This window comes from Balearica regulorum, chromosome 2 (assembly GCF_011004875.1).
Source record: "Balearica regulorum gibbericeps isolate bBalReg1 chromosome 2, bBalReg1.pri, whole genome shotgun sequence".
NCBI classification, from domain to species: domain Eukaryota; kingdom Metazoa; phylum Chordata; class Aves; order Gruiformes; family Gruidae; genus Balearica; species Balearica regulorum.
Genome location: NC_046185.1, coordinates 38,992,103 through 38,999,574, shown reverse-complemented (window position 1 = coordinate 38,999,574; position 7,472 = coordinate 38,992,103).

Here is a 7,472-nt window from a genome sequence, read left to right as displayed (position 1 = left end):
AATTTGTTGTGATATTAGAAGGCACTGGAGTTCCTCTCTACACATGTACTCGGGTTGGCGTCCGAAGATGCCCAATATATGAGAAGGGAGGTGATATTTTCCTAGGCGTCATCTCCATAGGAGAACTGATGCTGCTAAAAAGATATAAGAATAGAGAAATAGATGCAGCCCTATGAATTCAAGCACTGGGCTTTCAAAATAGGAGAGAACATGTAATTTGTAAGCAAAAACTCATAAGAGTTGGGTCCAAGAGATAAAAGAATTGGGATTTGTTCCTTAACATATCATAGAATCATAGAATCATAGAATGGTTTGGGTTGGAAGGGACCTCAAAGATCATCTAGTTCCAACCCACCTGCCGTAGGCAGGGACACCCTGCACTAGACCAGGTTGCCCAAAGCCTCATCCAACCTGACCTTGAACACTTCCAGGGATGGGACATCCACAACTTCTCTGGGCAACCTGTTCCCATGTGTCACTACCCTCACAGTAAAGAATTTCTTCCTAACGTCTAATCTAAATCTACCCTCTTTTAGCTTAAACCCATTAACCCTTGTCCTGACACTACACTCCCTACTCACTACACACTTGTAAGTGAGATGGCAGCATTTTGGTCATCTACCTGCTGACTACACAAGCTCTTAAAAAAACTCCACACATCAGCATGTAATGCAGTCTATGGGTCATCACAGTAAGTAGCTGATGAAGACAGCAGCAGATGGAGGCATTTATACCTTCTTGGATATCTAGACCCACTCAGAAACACCCTTTTGGTGGTTCATTTGTGCATGGATACTCATGCTATAACTGAAATTAAGTGGTGGAGTTTGAGTGGATTATAGTGTTGAAGTGATAGAAGGAACACTTGAAAGTTATTCTGGTTTGTGTCTGTAGCACAGTCAAGGGAATGCTTGATTACTAGGGAAAAGGAGTGTGGAAAATGAAGGAAGAGAATTACTTGAATCCATCCATTTTCTATCAACTGTGACCTGGAGCCATGTGGAGCTCACTGGTTATCGCTATGCATCTTCTAACACAGTCTTTCTAAAATCAGTTAAAAATGGCTACACTTAGAAAGCCTTGTCTTTGAAAAGTGTTTTGGTTTTAAAAATATTCTCTGTAAACATACTTCTGGCCTAATATTTAAGGCCTGGTTAAAAACTTCAAAAAGTGAAGTGTTGTGCATGTGGGGGAATGCATTTGAATTAGTGGAGTTGTCCACATTTTAATTCAAATTCAAAAGATTGCTTCATAGTTTGAGTTATACTCTACAAATGCTGGAGGAGCTAAACCAATATATTTTCAGATACAGATGTCAGTGGTGTAACTGAAGCATCAGTCTCCTAGTCATGCCACCCATGAGTGTGCATAAGTAGGCCAAGATGGAGTTCACAAATACCAAGCAAACAAATGGCTACTGCAAATGTAGGCACATGAGAGCACATCAAGAAACTCCTAAAACAGAAAAGAAGTATTTAAAAAAGCAAAATAATTGTTTACCTTGAAAAACATTGATCATAATTGATTTTTTTCCTTCCAGGAGGAAAAATTGGTGGTGAGTGCGATCAAACATTACCTTGATGCAACCCCATTTCTCTACAGAGAGCAAAGGCCTGATTTCCAGCTCAGACTAAAATGGAGTGTTTCCTTCATTCACATTTCCAAGCCTTCCTCTAGCCATTACTTTTTTCTTCTGCCAGATCCATCGCTTCCTGCTTTTCCTGTGTGCTGGATGTTTCTGTTTCTCTTTTTGCACATCACACGTGGCTTCTGCTTCCAGAAGCACACAGGTATTTCCACCTCATGGTACCCTCCCGTCCAGTTTCAGTTTCTGGGTGAGCTGTGTTTTTGTCTGTAGCTTCATTTCCATCCCCTTACTCCAGATAGAAGCATCACTTCTCCTACATTTGTAGGAAAAGAACCTGTGAAGGTCAGTAACCAGTTGCATCAGCTTCAAAGATGTGTCATCCCAACATCCATTATGTTCTTGTATTATATTCACAAGCACTAAATGGTGATATATGTATTCAACAGGCCCCTGTAAATTTCAACTTGTATATATTCAGAATATAAATTATCGTATTTCCTTCCTTATTTTGGAAAAGGTCCCATTTAATCGAAAAACAAGCCTTTCCTATTGTTTTCTGTGATACCTTATAGAATTCTCTGTTGTCTCAGACACAATTTTATATCACATAGCATAGGATGGTTGAAAACATAACCATTTTATGCTGAATTCTGTATTCATTTCTGTTACACCTAATTACATTTCTGTGATACTATATTGGAGTTATACCTAGAATTTGATGCATTTTTTCCTAGGTAAATTGCAATAAACATTTACAAAAGTAAAAGAAATACCTAATTAGTGGTACCAAATTCCTGAGAAATTTTGTGCTGCTTGATCTTCTCTCAAAATTAAAGTTTACCTCTGTTTGAATTTAGATTTCTAACTCAGTGCTTGGACTTTAGAGGAGAATAAAAATTAGTTTGTTTAAAGAATCTTTTTATATGAGGTTACTTGTTAAAGTATCCCTATCAATCATTTCATTCTATAAAACTTTAAGTTATATTTTTCATTTTTTATATATATATATACAGACACATATATGTATTTTAGAAAAAAAGTTCGCCTTCATCCAGTATATCACTTAAGCACGTGCTTAGCTCTAAAAGCCTGAACAGTCTCATTGAACTCAAACTGAAAGACTACTTAAGAAGTTCAATGACATAGTGAGGAGCATCTGCTGGAAATTTTGTGCTTATAACAGATATTATTTCAGCTCTGAAAATACCACCAAGGACTTGAGCCTGTAAGTCTTTCACATTTAGAACCCCTACCAACGTCAGGGGAAATCTTCATGAAGCAGAAAAATGTAATAGTGTAATTATTCACCTGCTGGAAGATGGTGTATTATTCTCTCATCTATTAAAATAAAATTGATACCTTTACAAGTTTCTGTCTCAACAACTTTGAAAGCAGTAAAATATGTGCAGGAATTGTTAAGTATTTTTTTCTTTACTGAATCTTAAAATTTTGTCCTTAAAAGTTTACAGGAAGTCAAATATTAGGGAAATACTTTTCTCCACTACAATGGTATCCATCTTCCCATAGAGTGTTTTTCTAAGCAAAAACTCAGGGAATTATATTAATGACAAATCACTAAATAAAATTAAAATGTTGCAATTCACTTTTATTTTAAAAAGGATTTTAACTGATAGTAAAACAAAGCGTTTTGCATGGTGATTTATTGGCAATGCAACATGTTGGGTTTCAGGTGAGCTGCTTGTCTTCTGGCACAATCTGGAGAAAAGAGACTTTTAAAGCACACCCCGAAGATGTGAATAACTGGTGCATCTCACTCATTCACTGTTTAACAGTTAATGATGTTAGTTATTGCAAATATGAGAATAAGGAATTGTATTTAAAGTGTTTGCAAAATAACTTTTCCCTTTCGTGGTTAGTATTCTTGCTCTAAATGACAGCAAATGTAGTGAAGCAACAATGAGGTCATTCATGATACCAATGAGTGTGTCCCTAGTGTCTCCAGTACAGCTATGCCAGGTTACATCAACTGGGGATATGACCCAGAGCTCTGAAAAGCAGGTATCATCATACTGGCCATCAGAAGTGGCCTACTCTTTGTTTCTAGACAGTAGTTCACATCAAAAGCAGTAGTGTAAGCTTCAAGATCCTTGCAGAAGTTGGCTAGAGAATGATTTGTTTAAAGGGTAAGTCTTCCAATTCTGAGGGAAGTTTTGCTTCTGCTTGGAACAATTAGAAGGTGCAGTCCTCCCCAAACACCTGATTCTACTGTAATATTTAGTATTGTAACTGTGGACATAGTCATTACTATTGTTACCCTATTAATATCCACCCCCATACACATTTATAGATCTTGCTCATGTATAATACCTGATGATTATTTTTAGCAATGTCTGATCCAGCTCCACGCTTGTCCCTTAGCCTTCATCTTGAAAGGTTTTGTACTCATATTTAGCTAGGAGTGTGTGAGTCCAAAGTGCACCCATGTGCTGGTTTCAACATCTTGGCACAGAGCTGCTCCAGCCTGGGGGCTGGGTGCCTCAGCTCCACCTTAAATCTTTGGGTCTGGTCCATTTGACATGCTCTAAGCATTGTGCTTTTGAAAGGTGCCAGATCAGTGACCCTCAAGGCTGAAGTCTTCTAAATATTTACAAAATGGCAACAACATGGGCAATGGGAATGCAAGATTTATCACACAGCAAACAGTGCTGCACCGAAGTAACTCTGTCAGCCCTGAGAAGGTTCTTCAACCATTAGGCCATCCAGCTTGATCCAAAGAGTCAAGAGCCTCAATTCTGCAGCTTAGACTGAGCAGTCAACTAATTTATTTGACATTATACCTCCATAAACAGCTGCCTAGCCCAGACAGTGCTTATTTTGCCTAAAAGGTAATAGAGGTTCAACAAAATGTGGCACTAGATTCCAGACTACCCGAAACAATCAAAACAAGTGAAGTGTCTTTCCAAAGCCCACAGCTCCCCGCTGTGCCCCTCCTTGCTGAAAGGCTCTCAGCGCTGGAGCTTGGCAATCAGCAGGTTATTGCACTGAGAGAGAATTTCAAATTCAAAGACCATCCAGATCTTAAAATGTCAACAAAACACCTGCTCTTCCGGTGTCAGGAGGCTACTGATGAACCACAAATGCCATTTTTAATTATGTGCAGATTACTATATGAGAAGTTTAAATCACCTATGTCAAATTTTTGGTGTAAGTTTATAAAACAGTGAGTGCTCAGTCTGCCAAAGCATGCAGGAAATCTGCCTTTTAGAACAAGTTACTGATAATACTCAGCAGCAACAGTCCCAGCAGTTCCTTGCTGTCCTTCCTGTGACAAGTAGAATATTCATCCCCAACACTTCTACGGTCTCCGTCAGACTGTCTTTTTGATGTATGGCATTTTGAAAAGTAGTTACTAATGCTAGATCAAATGCAGATAGTTAATTGCTTCTGACAATACCTTCTGATACTGCTTGCAAGTTGGAAATGCTTGTGGACACAGGATTATTAATAAAGTGCTGCATGCAGAAGACTTAGACTTCAGTGCCAATGGGCAGACAGAAATCTTGTCCCCTTGGGTTCTACCTGACTTTTGTTGATCAAGTTTGCCTGATACTTAAATGGTTCTTACAGCCTTTGCTGGCTCTCTACATTATACTGTTTTGTTGAAGGCAAACAGTGAACTCAAACTGTGGGTGGGAGGCTCAGGTGGGCCATTTGGGAACAATTTGTCACCAGGACAGTAATGCAGCAGTTGAGGTTACCCAGAGAAATCAGGATTTCGCCCATCCTTGGAGATTTTCAGCAGCTGGCTGGAAAAAGTCAAACCTGACCTGATCTCAAGTTGATGATAGTCCTGTTTCAAGTGAGAGGCTGGACTAGAAAATGTCCATAAATTTCTTCCAACCAACATGACATATTTGTCCTTTTTGCTGCATTTTTAGGATTACTGACATTAACATTCTGCTTTGAAAAGGAAAAACAATTGTGAAACCTGGATATTTAAACTAAACAAAAGCTTTTTTCAGGAGTGACCAACAAAAAAAGGAGAATGAATCTGGATTTTAATGCTGGTGTATTAAAATGAAAATATACATGGCCTCAGAAAGCTACAGTGGGAATGTCTTCCTCCTCACCAGCCCACAGAGGTTTGCACATATGGTAGCCGACTTTGAATTGCTCAGAAACTTTATCACAACATTTGCAAAAAGTGATTTGTGTTTTGGGACGGTAATTCATTTTTTAGAAACTTTCTTTTTATTGACTGCTAGAGATGGGCTGAAGCCAGTTGTATCTGAAATGAAACCAAAAGCCTCATGAGCAGATGGCCTAGCATGTTCAGCAAAAGTGCTATCTGGAAATGTGATGTATTCTTCACTAATGAAGAACCTCGAGGACTATCCTCTCTGTTTATCATCAACCTCTGAATGTGTACCATTCCCTTATTCTCACAGGCACTGCTGCAAATGAGAAATAACAAGTAGGAATACCACTAAGATTTGAAAGTTGCACCATATTTATATTTTTGTTCCATATTAAAGACATTAGATTTTTCCCCCCCTAATATCTAGCAGCACAAATACTTCTAAGGGTTAACTTGTCCATATATATATGAACTGGAATATATCTGTATCTGTAAATTGAAACCACACTAAATGAACATTTTGATATCACTTTCAGTTTCCTTAGCGTAGGCTATCATCTCATCTGATTTTCCTCCCGATTTATTCACTGTAGGGGTGGGGAGGAAGAAAAGGAGGCATGGTTCCTACACGCTTTCAGCCAGTTTCAAGGTTACAGCTACCTTCTGCATCCACCACTTTCCTCAGGTTAATGTCACGTTTGCCTGGCTTCCACTGCCAGACTCTCAGCTTGCCTCCTGTCACGTCATTACCTGCCATTTCAACATAACCTATTATGTTCAAGATTAGGACACTTAGATGTGTTTTAATGTGCAAATATGAATACGTAGGTGTCTACATGTAAGGTAGGTAGTTAAACTCCTGTTACAGTCAATGGAGACAGTTCCCCTCAAATGGACACGCATTACCGTGATGAGCTCTGGGCTCCAGGCAGTGTAGCTCTCCAGTGAGCACCAAGGGGAGCTGGATGGCTGAAGCACAAGTAAAGACCTATAAAAGAAGCCCAAGTTTAAGGTGTCTTAATATGGAGCTGAATCCCACCCTGACTGATTGCCAGCAGTACTATCTTTCTCCCCAAAATTCCCACTCATTTTTTTTCATCTCTCCATTTCTGTTGTTTTTGTGCCCGCCTTGCTCCTACATGTCTTGTTTAATTCCTTGTTCTGTTCTCTTATCACATAATTTGTTCTGTAACAATATATTCAAAATCTGCTCTTTAATGACAACCTTTGTTCATACCTGGTTTAACTGCTGCTCTGATAGCGTGGCTTCCTCCTCCTGACATTAAGTTTGACACAAATCATTTATCCTCTCACCTCAGTTTCATATTTAGCACACAAACATGTTTGTTTTTCTGAGGGAAGGAGATTCATCATTAAATTGAGGTTCTGTTAAAAAAAGGGAATTTGTCATGACTGGTTAGTGTTTTAGCTATCCATTTCTAAACAAACACTGCCTACAGTCTTGTTAACATCAGGCACGCTAATTTTTAAAAGCCTTTAAAATCAATGGGAGCTATGGAAGCTTAATCCATCTCCTGATTTCTGTGCAAGTTTTTCTCCATGGTGGTTTGTGACTGTATCTACGTGAACGGCATGGCAACAATAAAGCAACCAAAGAGTAGAGCACGCGTGCAAGGCACAAATTATGATGACAACACTGAAGAACCTTCATGTTCCCCAAAATGTATCTCTCTGAGCAAAAATATGAGAAGACTAGCTCACATACAACAAAACTATGGGCTATACTCTGAGCCTCATTGCACTGGTTTAAATCTGGAATGATTT